Genomic DNA, 20,529 nt, shown 5'->3' with positions numbered 1-20,529 from the left:
GAAATAACTTTTTACCTATGACATTAACAAATGAATAATCAAAAGTGAATCATTATTTAAGGGTGTAGCAGGTTCACAGAGCGAATGGACACCGGGGTTGCTCTGAAGCACAAACACATCTTTTATTTCCACGAATTAGGACAGTCCAGAAATCATAAACCTATGACCGCGGTCACTGGGTGCGTTCCAGGATACTTTCTCGCAATAGTAGTCCATGTGCTCGAGTCCTTCGTCTCCGCTCCCGCTCCTCCTCATTACAAGATAAATAGTCACATAAATACACAGTCCCTGATTGGTCTGATTGTGGGCACCTGCCCGCAATCAGACCCATCCACCCAGCAGATCCGGTGTGCTCCCAACATGCCCATTCTCCCCCTGCAGGCCAGACGCCGTACGTCCCACCACAAAGGGTCTACAAGGATTACCTTGTTTTACATCTATCTTAACAGCATTGTGCTGAAAGACTTAATTGTATCCCTGTCTATCTTGCTTTTTGTCATCTTCTCCCAAAGGTCAGAAAAAGGCTATTAGGTACATATAAAAGTTAGTTCTCCTCAAACGGGCCCACCCTAATAAACCGGAACGAACTCCAGCACTGCCATGGCATGCAGGGAATAATGAGCATTCCCTCTTCCAACCATACCTAGAGCCAGTTTAAACCTGACCAACCTGCGAAAATGTTTACTTTCAAGCCAAACAACGTTTCCAGACCAAAGAACCAATGTCCAATGTGTTACATACTATAAAAGGAATCTCAGGCAGCTGAGTATTTTGTCGTATTATTTACACTATATATACAGTATATCTATATACAACAGCACATGAAGTAGTAAAACTACAAAATACAGTGTTTAGAACGCTAATTTTTTTGTCCGTCTGTCACTGTCTGGCTTGATGAATCACAACAGCACTGAAATAAACAAATAAATATAAATATAATTCATAGGTTATAGATCTCAATATATTCATACATAATAATAGCGTTTTAATTTAATGTTTGTTTATAAGCCGGGCCTTTGGCACGTTAGACTGGGGTCGAAAAATGTATGGGGAATTTAAGAGCATGTGTTTGTCGGACCAAGGAAGCAACATGTCTTATCTTTGAGGAATTTAGAAAAATAGAAAATTAGAAAATGTTTTCCACTCGCCTTCACTGTATTAATCATCATCCTGCAAGACATGCTTAGATTAATATTGACACTTGTCAATATGTTATCATTCAGAGACAGGCTCAATTTAGATTTAGTTTATGTATTAAGACTGTCAAGTAGCCTTATCCCTGGAGCACAGCTTGTTCATTCATCCAACCGACCGACCACGCCCGACATCCACGCCACAGTGACGGCCCAACATGAGGACCATGGTGGCGACCCAGGTCATATGGACCACCTGTCATGATGGGAACTATTTTCAACCAACTCCAATTTGGTCTTATGTTGAAGAATCAAATCAGATTATACAGTATGTCAATTATGTAAATTAAATTATATCATTTTTCAAAACTGGTCGCAGGACAGACTTGGCGACGTCAGGTCAGGATGAGAAGGGTTTTCTTCCAACTCCAATTTGGCAGTTTTCTGAAAAATAATTATTAGATATTGGAAACAATGTGTACATATTGTACATATATTGTTAAATAAACGTCCAATAGACAACAATTTTCTTTCATTTTTTTTTTCTTTTTACCAAACCATCAATCTTGACAGCTGTCAGTTGTCACACCGCTTAGAGGAAGCGCCCCACTCCACCGCGAAGTGGAAGGAAGTGGAAGGCACACAGGCCCTCTGGATAGTGTTGATAACCACTGCTGGCGGTCTGTCCCCTGCCGGATCAACCTCTCAGAAGCCGTCCTGGCACATCGGGGGGGCTAGTGGGGCGAGCAAACCGCCGCTGTAGTCTGTGTAGCGTGAGCAGACCCAGGGGGACCACGGGGTGGGCAGCTGCCATCAGCCCCAACAGGTGGATGATAGACATTGCGGACATACTCCTACGAAGGGCCAACAGGGCCGCATCGGGCCGAGCAGGCCTTGCTATAATCGGGTCTAGGCAAAGCCCCGGAAGGGCAGGAAGGACGGAGGCCAGTAAGAAACTTAATGAGGCAGATTGCTCTCCTCGGTACGTCGGTGGAGGATGTTCCCTTGCGTGGCCGGACCCCACACAGAGTGCAGGTCTTCACGTTGCTCCCTCGGCTCCGGCACTTTTGGTGACCCCCCCCCCGCCGTCAGCAAAGAAAATGCAAAGAAAATAAAAGCCTCCTTCAACAGAGGATATGACGAGTCATTTTCCTCTGTTGGCTTTGTTGCAACAGATACCTCACATGCAGCTAGGCCCCTGTATGTGGCCTGTGGGCAGGCACTTTTAAATGAGGCAATGACGCCACCGAAACGTCTCCCATACCTAGAGTCCGATAGGATAAACCGGTCTAATAGTTGAGCGTATGAAGGGTAAACAAGCTAGCCAGGTTTGGAAAGCCATCTCATCTGTAGAGACAGCTGCTCTTCCTTCATCATTTCTTGTGGCTAACTGTATTGCAAAGGCCAAGAAGCCTTCTGCAATCGGAGAGGAAATCATTTTACGTGCACCAAGGACATCTGTTGCCAGCTGTTTGCAGAGACTGCAGTCAATAAGGTATCCAAAGTTCCACTTTTGACACTCTGGCTCGGAGGATTGATGACATGGCTGAAAATGTTGACGGACAATGTTTGAGAGACTCAGTAAGTCTCTGCGTGGTACAAGTTGATGAATCAACAGACTTGGATCACAAAGCAATACTGCTTCTCTATGTGCAATATTTCTTTAAAGAAGATTTACATGAGGATATGTTATGCTCCCTTTCATTGCCAAATAACACAACAGTGGGTGACATATTCATGGCGTTGAATGACAACATGACAAGAATAACAAATTATTAATATATTTTTATGATTTTGATGACACCAACACCAAATCTTTGGTGTTGGAGTTTCTAAACTTAGGATAGGCTTGAGATATTGATATTACCTGAATAATAGTAATAATTACACCTATAATATTAGTTTACCCATAGTTTACTTCAATAAAGAAGCAAGTTAAATTCAAAATAAAAGTTTTCCAAAAATTCAACACCCTTTTAACAACGCCAGAATTAGGAAGTAATTAAAATTAGGAATTTTAATTACTATTTTAATTCCATATTTTTTCCTTTGAGGGCGACCAGCGGCCACCACAAGGTGGCGCGCCCGAGCTTCGCCCGTGATTGGTGGGATATGATGCCCTCATCTTAACATGGTGGCACTGTTTCTCTGCACCCTGTCCGCAAGTCTACCTGCACATTAAATTACGCTCTGATAATCGGTAAGAAGCTATATAAATAAGGGGGCCCTTAATACAGTATTTGAAGATGTTCAAGAAATTCAGCCTTGGTGCAGAATTACAGCCACTACGAGCCAGTCCCACAATGAGCTTTCCAGCTCATTTTGGGACTGAGCAGCTTGCGGCCACAGTACCATGCGCTTGTGTTTACAGTGGATGTATCGCAATAGCGAGATGCACACAGCTCTTGGCCATGTTCTGTAAATATTCTAGAACACTCCGGGTGGTCCGGCGGGAGTCCTGGAGCTCTATATCTAAATCATATCATATTATACATAGATAACTATATCACATGATATATATTATCACGGCCAAAATCTGTCTGCGCCTCCAGACGATATTATGAACCTCAAATGACTGCGTCGGGTTCTCCGACGTCTCTGCTTCTTCCACATCAATCTGAAGTAGACTGAACCGCGACATGGAGGAGAAAGGGATTATTGCCCGCGATTGTTTTCCCCACTGCCTCGGCAACGGGCACCGGGGCAGAGGGCAGCGGGCAGCAGGGCTCGGGCTGGGGACACCCGCGGTCAATCCCTCTCTCCTCCATGTCGCGGTTCATGTACTTCAGGGAGTCAAAGCCAAAGTTCCATTCCCCCCGATTGCTTCTCAACCATGGCTGAGATAACCCCCACTACGAGTCTAGTTGTGGAAATACCAGAGACGTCAGAGAACCCGACGTGTTATGCGCCATAACACCAACAGCAGAACGGTTATCCAAATAACAAAGAAGTGTACAACACTTGCGTTACAGTGTGTGTATTCACACACACACACATACACACTTGTGGCGCTTGCACGATCGTAGCTCATTGGGCAAAGCAGAGAAAGGGGAGGTAACATGTCCCCGGGGATTAAATCCAAATCGGCGCGTCTGAGCTTTTTTTTTCAAAGGCAGAGCAGGATAGCTAGTGTTCGTTTTACACCTAACGTAATTTCTAGGAACTCGTATAAATCATGTTGGAAAACCTCATAAAGTGAATTTTTCATGCCATGGGACCTTTAAGATCTACATGACGGCCTATATATACCCCACTCTGAGCCACATAGTGCCCTGCCAGATGTAATCATAATAGAAGAAAACTCTCTCATTATGAAAATTAAAGCAATGTTAAAACTAAAATAACTATGTGTTTGTTTGTTGTATTTCTTGTCCAGCTAGGAAGGCGCTCCTTCTAAACACATGGGTCGACTTTTACATTAAGCGTTAGTGCCAGTGGTGCAGGTTAAGCATACCTGTGCTCGCGCACACACACACACAGACACACACACAGACACACACACACACACACACACACACACACACACACACACACACACACACACACACACACACACACACACACACACACACACACACACACACACACACACACACACACACACACACAGTGGCGCAAAAAGTCTATAATGTCTCGCTGCGGCTCCAACGTCCAAGTGCTGTCACGTGATTCCACTTGCCAGCCCCACTGACGTCACTGGCTAATGACTGAAACAACCTAATTCTGATTGCAAAAACATGCGTTTGTGAAATGAGTTTTTGATGGGTCCACTCCTTAAGCCAGGGGTGTTACTAGGTTTCATAAACATCCGGGGCTTAGACCAGACGGAAAATAAAAATGCCAAAAAAATGTCATAATGCTTCACCTAAATAAACAAATTGCGCAGTTTATTATAGATTAAAACAGCTACCTGACTGCTGTGCTGCTTATCCCCAAATGTCTAAAGTGAGACAGACTTTACACACACACATCTGACTGGGGATAGGATAGGTTAATTCACTTGAGGTGGTAAAAAGGTTATGTTTTTAAACTGTTTATTCGCTTGCAAGAAGGAGTATCTAGACTAGGCTAGTACTTATAAATAATTATAAATATTTTTACTTTTATTTATTATTTTAACCCAAAAATTATATTTGGGGCTAGGGGCTAGGTGAGGTAATTAAACACAGGGTCTGTGATGATTAGGATGTCTGAGTTCAGAGTCTGCGTTCAGGGCCTAATCGACCAGGTAAACACGCGTCCCTCCGTCCTCCGAGCTCCAGGAAACCAAGTTCCAGGTGGTTAATATTTAGCTCAGACGTCGTTCACTCAATACATTCATGATCCAAAATCTGACCGCAGCTGACCTCAGATCTGGTGAACTGGGCTTTTATTTCTTTCACTTCATATGTTTCGACCAATCCTGTTGCTGGAGGCAGAGTTATTTGCAGACAAACTAGACCAGCCCATGAACAGTTTAAAATGTAAATACACAGACATTCCTGTATAATTAAGGTGTATGACAGCTCCCTCTGCTGGACAACAGTCTCACACCAAACTACATTTTCCGTTTGAACCAACGTAGCTATAGTACAATGGAATGAGACGGGTTGGCGGATTGAACGTGTTGTAGTAGCAGAGAATGGCCTGCGGGGCAGTATGTACATTGTTAAATACATGATTAGCTTGAATTTAGTAGTAATATGGAGGTTTCATATTTTTACAAAATGGATTATGTGAACATTGCTGAATAACAATCACGTATATTAAATGTAATGCAGGAGTTTAGCTTGACATTAACCAAGTTAAAGGACAATTAAATGAACCGCACCAAACATGTAGAAGTCAATGTGGGATTTTAATATATAAACAAAAACACTTGACAGAAGTTTAATACAATTTTGTAAAGGAAAGCAGAGGAAAACATTTTCCCAAATGAATCTTTTCAAAATGTCACCACCATTCCGAAAGCAAGAGAAGAGGTTTGTGTAAAAGCAGTCCTCCCTGACCAGCTCTGTCCCTGACTCTAAACTCTGACTCTCAACCCTAACGCTAAACCCTCTGAGGGCAGGAAGACGCGCCTTCAGTGTAAAGGTTTGAACCACAGAGAAGGAAGAAAAGAGGAAGCAGGAGAGAGTAGTGAAGTAGTGAGGTAAGTGACAGACGTGAGGGAAAGGCGTGTGGAAGCACACGGTTACATGTGGGGTCAAGAAGATCACTCCCACTGGAGGTCATTGATCCATCAGCCTCAGACTGCTGAGCTCAGCAGGTCTTCTGGAGGACGAGGCTCAGATGAACTGAGGAGACGGGACCATTAGGATGCCAGGATCAGGGCGGGCTTAGCTCAGGTGTGTCTATCCCCGACCAAACAATATCAGGTGAGGTTCAGCTCAGGTGTGCCTGCCCGGACCAAACAAGGGCATTGATTAGGTTCAAAATTCAAAAGATGCAACATTATCTGAACCAAAGATAAGTCATTAAGGATCAGGCAGGCTTTTGGGTGCCTTGCTCAAGGACGCATCACTGTATTCTGAGGACTTGAACCCCGCACCATTGGTTTGAGAGTTGAACACTCAACCCCCTACCTAGTCCAGATAATGCAAACTTATGAGGAATCCTTTATGGTAGAGTACTGGTGGTCCTCAGGATTTGCCTTCCAGATGTACGGCTTCACCATCATTCCTCCAGATTCCTGGTCTGGTTACAAACGCAATTTGTCTCCAATGTAATATAACAAACACAGTAGTAGTTTGTCTCTAATGAAAGGTAACAAACACAGTAGTAGTTGGGCTCTAATATCAGGTAACAAACACAGTAGTAGTTTGTCTCTAATGTAAGGTAACAAACACAGTAGTAGTTTGTCTCTAATGTAAGGTAACAAACACAGTAGTAGTTTGTCTCTAATATCAGGTAACAAAGTAGTTGGGCTCTAATGTAAGGTAACAAACACAGTAGTAGTTTGTCTCTAATGTAAGGTAACAAACACAGGAGTAGTTTGTCTCTAATGTACGGTAACAAACACAGGAGTATTTGGGCTCTAATACAAGGTAACAAACACAGGAGTAGTTTGTCTCTAATATCAGGTAACAAACACAGTAGTAGTTTGTCTCTAATGTAAGGTCACAAACACAGGAGTAGTTGGGCTCTAATGGCGCGTAACAAAGTAGCAGTTGTAGTTTGTCTGGTAAACAACCATAATAGTATGCCGTAACTTGTACTGGACAAACTAATCCTGCGTTACAACAAGTCCACTGTTTATTTTAGGCAAACTTAGGATCCTGGTTGGTGGAGTGATGTCGTCCTCCAGAGTCTTGGCTCCTCCATCAGCTCTCCTCAGCCAGAGTCCTGGTCTGGAACAAACAGAGCGAGTCTGGCCCTAAAGTCTGGTAACAAACAAAGAAAATGTAGTTTGTCTTAATTTTCAGCCCTTTATTTCCAGTGTGTTTGGTTATTACAAACTTGTGATCCTTGTTGGTAGAGTGATGGTCATCCTCCAGAATCACCGCTCCCCTACCAGAAACACGTTCTAGTAAGAAAACACATCGGTAGTTGGTTAACTTATATCAAAGTGTATTTTGCCTTTTAAGTCAACCATGTAAGTAAATACAAACTTACGAGGAATCCTTGTTGGTCGATTCCTAGTCGTCCTCCAGCGTCTCAGCTCCTCCAGCAGCTCTCCTCAGACAGAGTCCTGGTCTGGAACAAACAGCGGAAGTCTTGCTTCAACATGTGGTAAAAACAGATGTAGTCGTCTGGTATATATGGTACAAACGCCGGTAGTTTGTGGTAGCAGTACGAGAAGTGGCACTGAGTGTGATGATCACTTCAGAGTCAAGCTCCATCTACCCCACGACAGACGTCCTTCACCAGGCAGGGCCTCCACCAGCTCCTCCACAAGGCAGGGCCTTCAGCACGACTCCTCCATCAGCTCCTTCAGCACGGCTCCTCCATCAGCTCCTTCAGCCATGTATTCCTGGTCTGGTTACAAACACAGTTGGTCTCAGCAGTAAATCACCTGGGGACGCAACACACCCCACCTCCTGCATCTGAGGTTCAATTGTAAATTGGAAGACAAATATAAACACTTAAATTAGACAACGTCTGCAGATTGTCGCAGACTACGGTCGTAGCAGAACTAGTAACATTGATGGCTCATATGACTCTTGCATAACCCCCGTATGAATTAACTCAAATCACAGCTTGGCACAGATTTAAAGTCATAAGATGATCAAAACCAGACCTAAACTACCGTGGATTTTAGTGTTTCAGATGAGCTTGGTGATGGTTACCCTCTGGTCCGGTGCTGCAGGCCGCTGGTCTCCAGCCTCAGTCTCCGGTCCACCCTGGCACCACAAGCCTCCGGTCCCCAGCCTCTCAGCCTCGCCTTTCAGCTACAGCAGCAGGTTTATATCAGCATTTGCTCAACAATAATATCAATTGACTCATCCGAAACCGAGTTACGCAATTAATTGAATTATTATTTTATAACTGACCTGTTCTGGAGGACTTCTGACAGGAGGTGGAGGTCTGGCTCTGGGTGAGGAGGTGGAGGTCTTGCTCTGGGTGAGGAGGCAGGCACCTTGGAACAAACTACATGTTACCTTTTTAACCTTGTACAGTTCTAGAGTATCTTCTACTGTAACATCTGGGAATGACGGCCATTATTTTAGCTTTGATATTATCCAGTTGGTAACTCTGCACCAAAGTCGTTGTTTAACGTCATTCCATTGGGTAGGGTTTAACTTCTGTGGCAATTAATGACAGCAGATATTTAGAACGTACAAAAGCTGAAGTAACAAAGATCGCTAAGCAGTTTCAATATTAAATCAAATATAATCAACCATATTCAGGTGCTGGGTTCCGTTGAGAAATGTCAAATTATCTCCCACCTTGAAATGATTTTCAGCCTTCCCTGATGTCAAAAATAGTAGAACGCTGTTTTCTACGCAGTGAGAGTCCCGTCACGTCATCGTGGTTAAAAGTACGGCGCAACCATCGGAAATTATCAACATATTGTTTGACGTACGTGTCCGTATGTATTTAATATCAAACTTAAATTGTTTAAGATAGGGGGCAACAATTCCCAATGGAAACCGACTGAAAAATAGTTTCCGTTGGCAACGGCTCGAGGTTACGCAATTACAATCCAGAACGTTCCGCAAGATTCCCTCAGGGGACTCCCGTCCAACTAACTGCCAGGTGGTTTCTTATTGTGGTCAAGGCTACAACGTTCTAACCTTTGGGACTAAATCAAGTAACCACACTCAGAACCTTCCACGGCGGGAAGCACAAACCGTCCGACCGGAATCCGAACATTCCGGACGGAACCAACCAAAGAAAAAACAGAACCAGCGCCTCACCTTGAGCTGAACGGGGGAAGATCCTGAAGTCCAGCGATAGTCTTCATTAAAACACAGCCAATAGACTTACCTTGAGGAGATCTGTTTGTTGATGTTGGTCATTACTACTATTCAGTGTACCTTTACATTATTATGCACCCAGTGTGTACAAGTGTATCACTCAAAACCATACAAAGAACCAAACTACCATGTACGTCCCACAACAACTTTAAACCTAAAATCCTGGAATCATTAAATACAAAACCGTGTCTACATTTTACAATTATCTAGATTATTCAGGGTACAAACCATACAGAGCAAATCTAAACGTTGAGCTCACAGAGAGCCGACCACTGCCCTGCAACGTCACCCTGACCGCCTCATCACCAACAGCAAATCATGCCAGCCAGCCAACACATGTACAGCTCCAGTGAGAAGTGGGCATCTGAGTAAAAGGACTGCCCATAATAAAAATAAGCCATATTCCTGAACTATCCAACCATCTTCATGGTTTAAAGATTTACAGACTTGACATTCCATTGTGTTCTAATCACCTTAGTCTGCTCCCTCGTTACTTATAAAACTCTACATCGTCATCACTAGAGTGTTGCATCCTACTAATGGGTGTGTGGTCTGAGTGAGCAGAGATGCATGCTGGGATACAGTGCTGTCTGAAGTCTTCAGTTCTATAGACACTCCCCTCAGGAGAAACCAAGTGTTTGAGAATCTGTCGTGACATCAGTTACATGAGCTGGAATATCCTTTAAGATGGCGCCAGGATTCTCAGAGGAGAAAGGCCAAGAGGAAGATGTTTGGGTTCTTCCTCTCAGCCAGTGGAACACAACAACGGTCTTCATCAGAGTACCATGGAACACTTTGAAACATTCTCATCTTTACACCTTGAAGCCCCAGTGAAGGTTTCCTAACCTCCACAGCTGAAGAGCACAACTTCAGCTCGAAGAGCGCACTAGCTGGAGTTCCCGGATTGGTTCTGATTTAAGGGAACCAATCGTTCAGCTAGTAGTCCTGTCCACAGGGCTCTCAATCAATCCAGCAAGGTAGGAAGAGCCGTCTCATTACGGGTCTGAAGGTCATCTTGAATATCCATTTAGGTCCCTTTCCAACGTCAGACTCTCCTTGTGGAATTCCTTTTGGTGTCCATCCTCCATTGACCCTGATTGGTGTAGTCCTAGTTTGAAGTCACTGATCTGAACACGCCGCTTGCATCCTTTAACACTTGAGTTGGATACTCTCCTTCCTGTGTTGGATATCGCTCCGGAGCGTCGCTCAGGGCTCTTCAAGTCTACGTAAGTAAACGTGTGGCCGTCCATCAGGTATGATTTAGTTGACCATTCCAATATCCCAAGCCAATCACACAGACCCCCGTATGAACATTATCATTGTCAAAGTAAGCCGGACACACACACATAGAACCCAGGACAGGCACGTACAACCCCATGCCAGGTGTGAGAGACACAGACACAGTAGAACCCTAGCGATGCTCAAAAATCTTCCATCTCATGTCAAACCCAAACACACACACCACTGAGCCATAAAAGGCCAAACAATCATGCAAGTCTACAGACCTGTAGACTTCAGACAGCTCTGTATCCCAGTATGTACCTCTGCTCACTCAGACCACACCCTCATCAGTAAAGCAACCCTCATGTGATGAAGATGCAGAGCTCAGGAGAGTAGAATGAAAGAAGACTGAAGATATCAGAACCCAACCCATTACTTCAGCTTGCAACAATAACTTGGAGCCTGTAACCATTTTAACAAATCTTTAAAACCAACATAAACCAAACCTAACCTTCCCGCTTCCCTGGATAACACTGTTGTTTTTTATTGGTCGTCATGAAAAAAAACACAAGGGGTAACACTGTTGTCTTTGTCAAATAAAATATAAGGGGTAACACTGTTGTTTTTTATTGGTCGTCATGAAAAAAACAATAAGGGGCAACACTGTTGGCTTTGTCAAATAAAACAGTGTTTTATTTGACAAACATTCTCCTTTAACACTTGCATCCTTTAACACTTGAGTTGGATACTCTCCTTCCTGCCCAGTGTGTTGGATATCGCTCCGGTGGAACGAGCGATATCCAAAAAACTGTCGTTTTTTATCAGTCGTCATGAAAAAAAACATAAGGGAAATAATAGAAATACACATATACATTTTAATGTCATGTATATCCTCTTCATTGTATTGGCATCGCCTCAGTGGTGCAGTGGAGTGCACTCTGCCTAACCCACTGGAGACCGCGGCTCAATTTCTGTGGATAACACAATATCTTTAATTTATATTGTCTGTGGTTATATATTGTCACATATAACCACAGACTTATTTAAATTACAAATCTCAATGGGAAGTGGAGAGAGCTGTGAGCTAACCCTCAGGAGTCCGTGGTTCGTGGTGGCTTGATGTACTCTGTTGGAAAACTCTTGTCTCTATTTCATGCAAATTATAAAGTCAAGTATAACCAGTGTGTTGATATTATTCAGTGTCTTGATGGTGCATTGATAAGTTCGGAGGTTAACACTCTAAACAGCTCAGGTTCGGATCCCCGCAAAAACGTCGATAGGGGTAGGCCTACCACTGTTGTTTTTTATTGGTCACCATGGAAAAAACATGAGGGGTAACTGTCGTTTTTTATCAGCCGTCATGAAATAAACATAAGGGGTAGCACTTGATATTTATCAAATAAAACATAGGCTACATACACAGTTGTTTTTCTTTGGTCGTCATGAAAAAAACACAAGGGGTGACACTGTCGTTTTTTATTGGTCGTCATGAAAAAAAACGTAAGGTGTAACACTGTCTTTTTTATTGGTCGTCATGAAAAAAAACATAAGGGGTAACACTGTCGTATTTTATTGGTCGTCATGAAAAAAAAACATATGGGGTAACACTGTTGTTTTTTATTGGTCACCATGAAATAAAACATTGGGGGTAACACTGTCGTTTTTTATTGGTCGTCGTGAAAAAAAACATAAGGGGTAACAATGTCGTTTTTTATTGGTCGTCATGAAAAAAAAAGTAAGGTGTAACACAGTCTTTTTTATTGGTCGTCATGAAAAAAAACATAAGGGGTAACACTGCCGTATTTTATTGGTCGTCATGAAAAAAAAACATATGGGGTAAGACTGTTGTTTTTTATTGGTCACCATGAAATAAAACATAGGGGGTAACACTGTCGTTTTTTATTGGTCGTCGTGAAGAAAAACATAAGGGGTAACACTGTCGTTTTTTATTGGTCGTCATGAAAAAAAACATAAGGGGTAACACTTTTGTTTTTTATTGGTCGTCATGAAAAAAAACATAAGGGGTAACACTGTTCATATTTAACACTGTTGTTTTTTATTGGTCGTCATGAAAAAAAACATAAGGGGTAACACTGTTGTTTTTTATTGGTCGTCATGAAAAAAAACATAAGGGGTAACACTGTTGTTTTTTATTGGTTGTCATGAAAAAAAACATAAGGGGTAACACTGTTGTTTTTTATTGGTCGTCATGAAAAATAACATAAGGGGTAACACTGTTGTTTTTTATTGGTCGTCATGAAAAAAAAAAAAAGGGGTGACACTGTTGATATTTATCAAATAAAACATAAGGGGTAACACTGTTGTTTTTTATTGGTCGTCATGAAAAAAATCATAAGGGGTAACACTGTTGATATTTATCAAATAAAACATAGGGGGTAACACTGTTGTTTTTTATAGGTTGCCATGAATAAAAACATAAGGGGTAACACCGTTGTTTTTTATTGGTCGTCATGAAAAAAAACATAAGGGGTGACACTGTTGATATTTATCAAATAAAACATAAGGGGTAACACTGTTGTTTTTTATTGGTCGTCATGAAAAAAATCATAAGGGGTAACACTGTTGATATTTATCAAATAAAACATAGGGGGTAACACTGTTGTTTTTTATTGGTTGCCATGAATAAAAACATAAGGGGTAACACTGTTGTTTTTTATTGGTCGTCATGAAAAAAAACATAAGGGGTAACACTGTTGTTTTTTATTGGTCGTCATGAAAAAAAACATGAGGTAACACTGTTGATATTTATCAAATAAAACAGGGGGTAACACTGTTGTTTTTTATTGGTCGTCATGAAAAAAACCATAAGGGGTAACACTGTTGTTTTTTATTGGTCGTCATGAAAAAAAACATAAGGGGTAACACTGTTGTTTTTGACTGGTCGTCATGAAAAAAAACATAAGGGGTAACACTGTTGTTTTTTATTGGTCGTCATGAAAAAAAACAAAAGGGGTAACACTGTTGATATTTATCAAATAAAACATAGGGGGTAATACTGTTGTTTTTTATTGGTCGTCATGAAAAAAAACATAAGGGGTAATACTGTTGTTTTTTATTGGTCGTCATGAAAAAAAACATAAGGGGTAACACTGTTGTTTTTTATTGGTCGTCATGAAAAAATCATAAGGGGTAACACTGTTGATATTTATCAAATAAATCATAGGGGGTAACACTGTTGTTTGTTATTGGTCGTCATGAAAAAAAACATAAGGGGTAACACTGTTGTTTTTTATTGGTCGTCATGAAAAAAAACATAAGGGGTAACACTGTTGATATTTATCAAATAAAACATAGGGGGTAACACTGTTGTTTTTTATTGGTCGTCATGAAAAAAACCATAAGGGGTAACACTGTTGATATTTATCAAATAAAACATAGGGGGTAACACTGTTGTTTTTTATTGGTCGCCATGAATAAAAACATAAGGGGTAACACTGTTGTTTTTTATTGGTCGTCATGAAAAAAAACATAAGGGGTAACACTGTTGTTTTTTATTGGTCGTCATGAAAAAAAACATAAAGGGTAACACTGTTGTTTTTTATTGGTCGTCATAAAAAAAATCATAAGGGGTAACACTGTTGATATTTATCAAATAAAACATAGGGGCTAACACTGTTGTTTTTTATTGGTCGTTATGAAAAAAAACATAAGGGGTAACACTGTTGTTTTTTATTGATCGTCATGAAAAAAAACATAAGGGGTAACACTGTTGATATTTATCAAATAAAACATAGGGGGTAACACTGTTGTTTTTTATTGGTTGCCATTAATAAAAACATAAGGGGTAACACTGTTGTTTTTTATTGGTCGTCATGAAAAAAAACATAAGGGGTAACACTGTTGATATTTATCAAATAAAACATTGGGGGTAATACTGTTGTTTTTTATTGGTCGCCATGAATAAAAAAATATGGGGTAACACTGTTGTTTTTTATTGGTCGTCATGAAAAAAAACATAAGGGGTAACACTGTTGTTTTTTATTGCTCGTCATGAAAAGAAACATAAGGGGTAACACTGTTGTTTTTTATTGGTTGTCATGAAAAAAAACATAAGGGGTAACACTGTTTTTTATTGGTCGTCATGAAAAAAAACATAAGGGGTAACACTGTTGATATTTATCAAATAAAACATAGGGGGTAACAATGTTGTTTTTTATTGGTCGTCATGAAAAAAAACATAAGGGGTAACACTGTTGTTTTTTATTGTTCGTCATGAAAAAAAACATAAGTGGTAACACTGTTGTTTTTTATTGGTCGTCATGAAAAAAAACATAAGGGGTAACACTGTTGATATTTATCAAATTAAACATAGGGGGTAACACTGTTGTTTTTTATTGGTCGTCATGAAAAAGAACATAAGGGGTAACACTGTTGTTTTTTATTGGTCGTCATGAAAAAAATCATAAGGGGTAACACTGTTGATATTTATCAAATAAAACATAGGGGATAACACTGTTGTTTTTTATTGGTCGTCATGAAAAAAAACATAAGGTGTAACACTGTTGTTTTTTATTGGTCGTCATGAAAAATAACATAAGGGGTAACACTGTTGTTTTTTATTGGTCGTCATGAAAAAAAACATAAGGGGTGACACTGTTGATATTTATCAAATAAAACATAAGGGGTAACATTGTTGTTTTTTATTTGTCGTCATGAAAAGAATCATAAGGGGTAACACTGTTGATATTTATCAAATAAAACATAGGGGGTAACACTGTTGTTTTTTATTGGTTGCCATGAATAAAAACATAAGGGGTAACACTGTTGTTTTTTATTGGTCGTCATGAAAAAAACCATAGGGGGTAACACTGTTGTTTTTTATTGGTCGTCATGAAAAAAAACATAAGGGGTGACACTGTTGATATTTATCAAATAAAACATAAGGGGTAACACTGTTGTTTTTTATTGGTCGTCATGAAAAAAATCATAAGGGGTAACACTGTTGATATTTATCAAATAAAACATAGGGGGTAACACTGTTGTTTTTTACTGGTCGTCATGAAAAAAAACATAAGGGGTAACACTGTTGTTTTTTATTGGTCGTCATGAAAAAAACCATAGGGGGTAACACTGTTGTTTTTTATTGGTCGTCATGAAAAAAAACATAAGAGGTAACACTGTTGTTTTTTATTGGTCGTCCTGAAAAAAAACATAAGGGGTAACACTGTTGTTTTTTATTGGTCGTCATGAAAAAAAACATAAGGGGTAACACTGTTGTTTTTTTTTGGTCGTCATGAAAGAAAACATAAGGGGTAACACTGTTGTTTTTTATTGGTCGTCATGAAAAAAAACATGAGGTAACACTGTTGATATTTATCAAATAAAACAGGGGGTAACACTGTTGTTTTTTATTGGTCGTCATGAAAAAAACCATAAGGGGTAACACTGTTGTTTTTATTGGTCGTCATGAAAAAAAACATAAGGGGTAACACTGTTGTTTTTGACTGGTCGTCATGAAAAAAAACATAAGGGGTAACACTGTTGTTTTTTATTGGTCGTCATGAAAAAAAACAAAAGGGGTAACACTGTTGATATTTATCAAATAAAACATAGGGGGTAATACTGTTGTTTTTTATTGGTCGTCATGAAAAAAAACATAAGGGGTAATACTGTTGTTTTTTATTGGTCGTCATGAAAAAAAACATAAGGGGTAACACTGTTGTTTTTTATTGGTCGTCATGAAAAAAATCATAAGGGGTAACACTGTTGATATTTATCAAATAAATCATAGGGGGTAACACTGTTGTTTGTTATTGGTCGTCATGAAAAAAAACATAAGGGGTAACACTGTTGTTTTTTATTGGTCGTCATGAAAAAAAACATAAGGGGTAACACTGTTGATATTTATCAAATAAAACATAGGGGGTAACACTGTTGTTTTTTATTGGTCGTCATGAAAAAAACCATAAGGGGTAACACTGTTGATATTTATCAAATAAAACATAGGGGGTAACACTGTTGTTTTTTATTGGTCGCCATGAATAAAAACATAAGGGGTAACACTGTTGTTTTTTATTGGTCGTCATGAAAAAAAACATAAGGGGTAACACTGTTGTTTTTTATTGGTCGTCATGAAAAAAAACATAAAGGGTAACACTGTTGTTTTTTATTGGTCGTCATAAAAAAAATCATAAGGGGTAACACTGTTGATATTTATCAAATAAAACATAGGGGCTAACACTGTTGTTTTTTATTGGTCGTTATGAAAAAAAACATAAGGGGTAACACTGTTGTTTTTTATTGATCGTCATGAAAAAAAACATAAGGGGTAACACTGTTGATATTTATCAAATAAAACATAGGGGGTAACACTGTTGTTTTTTATTGGTTGCCATTAATAAAAACATAAGGGGTAACACTGTTGTTTTTTATTGGTCGTCATGAAAAAAAACATAAGGGGTAACACTGTTGTTTTTTATTGCTCGTCATGAAAAGAAACATAAGGGGTAACACTGTTGTTTTTTATTGGTCGTCATGAAAAAAAACATAAGGGGTAACACTGTTGTTTTTATTGCTCGTCATGAAAAGAAACATAAGGGGTAACACTGTTGTTTTTTATTGGTTGCCATGAAAAAAAACATAAGGGGTAACACTGTTTTTTATTGGTCGTCATGAAAAAAACATAAGGGGTAACACTGTTGATATTTATCAAATAAAACATAGGGGGTAACAATGTTGTTTTTTATTGGTCGTCAGGAAAAAAAACATAAGGGGTAACACTGTTGTTTTTTATTGTTCGTCATGAAAAAAAACATAAGTGGTAACACTGTTGTTTTTTATTGGTCGTCATGAAAAAAAACATAAGGGGTAACACTGTTGATATTTATCAAATTAAACATAGGGGGTAACACTGTTGTTTTTTATTGGTCGTCATGAAAAAGAACATAAGGGGTAACACTGTTGTTTTTTATTGGTCGTCATGAAAAAAATCATAAGGGGTAACACTGTTGATATTTATCAAATAAAACATAGGGGATAACACTGTTGTTTTTTATTGGTCGTCATGAAAAAAAACATAAGGTGTAACACTGTTGTTTTTTATTGGTCGTCATGAAAAATAACATAAGGGGTAACACTGTTGTTTTTTATTGGTCGTCATGAAAAAAAACATAAGGGGTGACACTGTTGATATTTATCAAATAAAACATAAGGGGTAACATTGTTGTTTTTTATTTGTCGTCATGAAAAGAATCATAAGGGGTAACACTGTTGATATTTATCAAATAAAACAGGGGGTAACACTGTTGTTTTTTATTGGTCGTCATGAAAAAAACCATAAGGGGTAACACTGTTGTTTTTTATTGGTCGTCATGAAAAAAAACATAAGGGGTAACACTGTTGTTTTTGACTGGTCGTCATGAAAAAAAACATAAGGGGTAACACTGTTGTTTTTTATTGGTCGTCATGAAAAAAAACAAAAGGGGTAACACTGTTGATATTTATCAAATAAAACATAGGGGGTAATACTGTTGTTTTTTATTGGTCGTCATGAAAAAAAACATAAGGGGTAATACTGTTGTTTTTTATTGGTCGTCATGAAAAAAAACATAAGGGGTAACACTGTTGTTTTTTATTGGTCGTCATGAAAAAAATCATAAGGGGTAACACTGTTGATATTTATCAAATAAATCATAGGGGGTAACACTGTTGTTTGTTATTGGTCGTCATGAAAAAAAACATAAGGGGTAACACTGTTGTTTTTTATTGGTCGTCATGAAAAAAAACATAAGGGGTAACACTGTTGATATTTATCAAATAAAACATAGGGGGTAACACTGTTGTTTTTTATTGGTCGTCATGAAAAAAACCATAAGGGGTAACACTGTTGATATTTATCAAATAAAACATAGGGGGTAACACTGTTGTTTTTTATTGGTCGCCATGAATAAAAACATAAGGGGTAACACTGTTGTTTTTTATTGGTCGTCATGAAAAAAAACATAAGGGGTAACACTGTTGTTTTTTATTGGTCGTCATGAAAAAAAACATAAAGGGTAACACTGTTGTTTTTTATTGGTCGTCATAAAAAAAATCATAAGGGGTAACACTGTTGATATTTATCAAATAAAACATAGGGGCTAACACTGTTGTTTTTTATTGGTCGTTATGAAAAAAAACATAAGGGGTAACACTGTTGTTTTTTATTGATCGTCATGAAAAAAACATAAGGGGTAACACTGTTGATATTTATCAAATAAAACATAGGGGGTAACACTGTTGTTTTTATTGGTTGCCATTAATAAAAACATAAGGGGTAACACTGTTGTTTTTTATTGGTCGTCATGAAAAAAAACATAAGGGGTAACACTGTTGTTTTTTATTGCTCGTCATGAAAAGAAACATAAGGGGTAACACTGTTGTTTTTTATTGGTCGTCATGAAAAAAAACATAAGGGGTAACACTGTTGTTTTTTATTGCTCGTCATGAAAAGAAACATAAGGGGTAACACTGTTGTTTTTTATTGGTTGTCATGAAAAAAAACATAAGGGGTAACACTGTTTTTTATTGGTCGTCATGAAAAAAAACATAAGGGGTAACACTGTTGATATTTATCAAATAAAACATAGGGGGTAACAATGTTGTTTTTTATTGGTCGTCAGGAAAAAAAACATAAGGGGTAACACTGTTGTTTTTTATTGTTCGTCATGAAAAAAAACATAAGTGGTAACACTGTTGTTTTTTATTGGTCGTCATGAAAAAAAACATAAGGGGTAACACTGTTGATATTTATCAAATTAAACATAGGGGGTAACACTGTTGTTTTTTATTGGTCGTCATGAAAAAGAACATAAGGGGTAACACTGTTGTTTTTTATTGGTCGTCATGAAAAAAATCATAAGGGGTAACACTGTTGATATTTATCAAATAAAACATAGGGGATAACACTGTTGTTTTTTATTGGTCGTCATGAAAAAAAACATAAGGTGTAACACTGTTGTTTTTTATTGGTCGTCATGAAAAATAACATAAGGGGTAACACTGTTGTTTTTTATTGGTCGTCATGAAAAAAAACATAAGGGGTGACACTGTTGATATTTATCAAATAAAACATAAGGGGTAACATTGTTGTTTTTTATTTGTCGTCATGAAAAGAATCATAAGGGGTAACACTGTTGATATTTATCAAATAAAACAGGGGGTAACACTGTTGTTTTTTATTGGTCGTCATGAAAAAAACCATAAGGGGTAACACTGTTGTTTTTTATTGGTCGTCATGAAAAAAACATAAGGGGTAACACTGTTGTTTTTGACTGGTCGTCATGAAAAAAAACATAAGGGGTAACACTGTTGTTTTTTATTGGTCGTCATGAAAAAAAACAAAAGGGGTAACACTGTTGATATTTATCAAATAAAACATAGGGGGTAATACTGTTGTTTTTTATTGGTCGTCATGAAAAAAAACATAAGGGGTAATACTGTTGTTTTTTATTGGTCGTCATGAAAAAAAACATAAGGGGTAACACTGTTGTTTTTTATTGGTCGTCATGAAAAAAATCATAAGGGGTAACACTGTTGATATTTATCAAATAAATCATAGGGGGTAACACTGTTGTTTGTTATTGGTCGTCATGAAAAAAAACATAAGGGGTAACACTGTTGTTTTTTATTGGTCGTCATGAAAAAAAACATAAGGGGTAACACTGTTGATATTTATCAAATAAAACATAGGGGGTAACACTGTTGTTTTTTATTGGTCGTCATGAAAAAAACCATAAGGGGTAACACTGTTGATATTTATCAAATAAAACATAGGG

The 20,529-nt window shown here is 38.7% G+C and overlaps 1 long non-coding RNA gene across 1 annotated transcript; it reads right to left on the bottom strand.

Moving 5' to 3' along the window:
- Positions 1-7,587: 7,587 nt before the first annotated feature.
- Positions 7,588-9,280, bottom strand: LOC130376942 (uncharacterized). The gene is made up of 5 exons (XR_008894107.1): positions 8,606-9,280; positions 8,402-8,503; positions 7,959-8,090; positions 7,728-7,808; positions 7,588-7,638 (listed from the first exon to the last, which is right to left on the bottom strand). It is a non-coding gene; the product is annotated as an uncharacterized LOC130376942 (long non-coding RNA).
- Positions 9,281-20,529: the final 11,249 nt, after the last annotated feature.

Source organism: Gadus chalcogrammus, chromosome 23 (genome assembly GCF_026213295.1).
Source record: "Gadus chalcogrammus isolate NIFS_2021 chromosome 23, NIFS_Gcha_1.0, whole genome shotgun sequence".
Classification (NCBI taxonomy): Eukaryota; Metazoa; Chordata; class Actinopteri; order Gadiformes; family Gadidae; genus Gadus; species Gadus chalcogrammus.
Note: the sequence above shows the minus strand (reverse complement) of the source record. Positions and strands in the feature narration are given on the sequence as shown.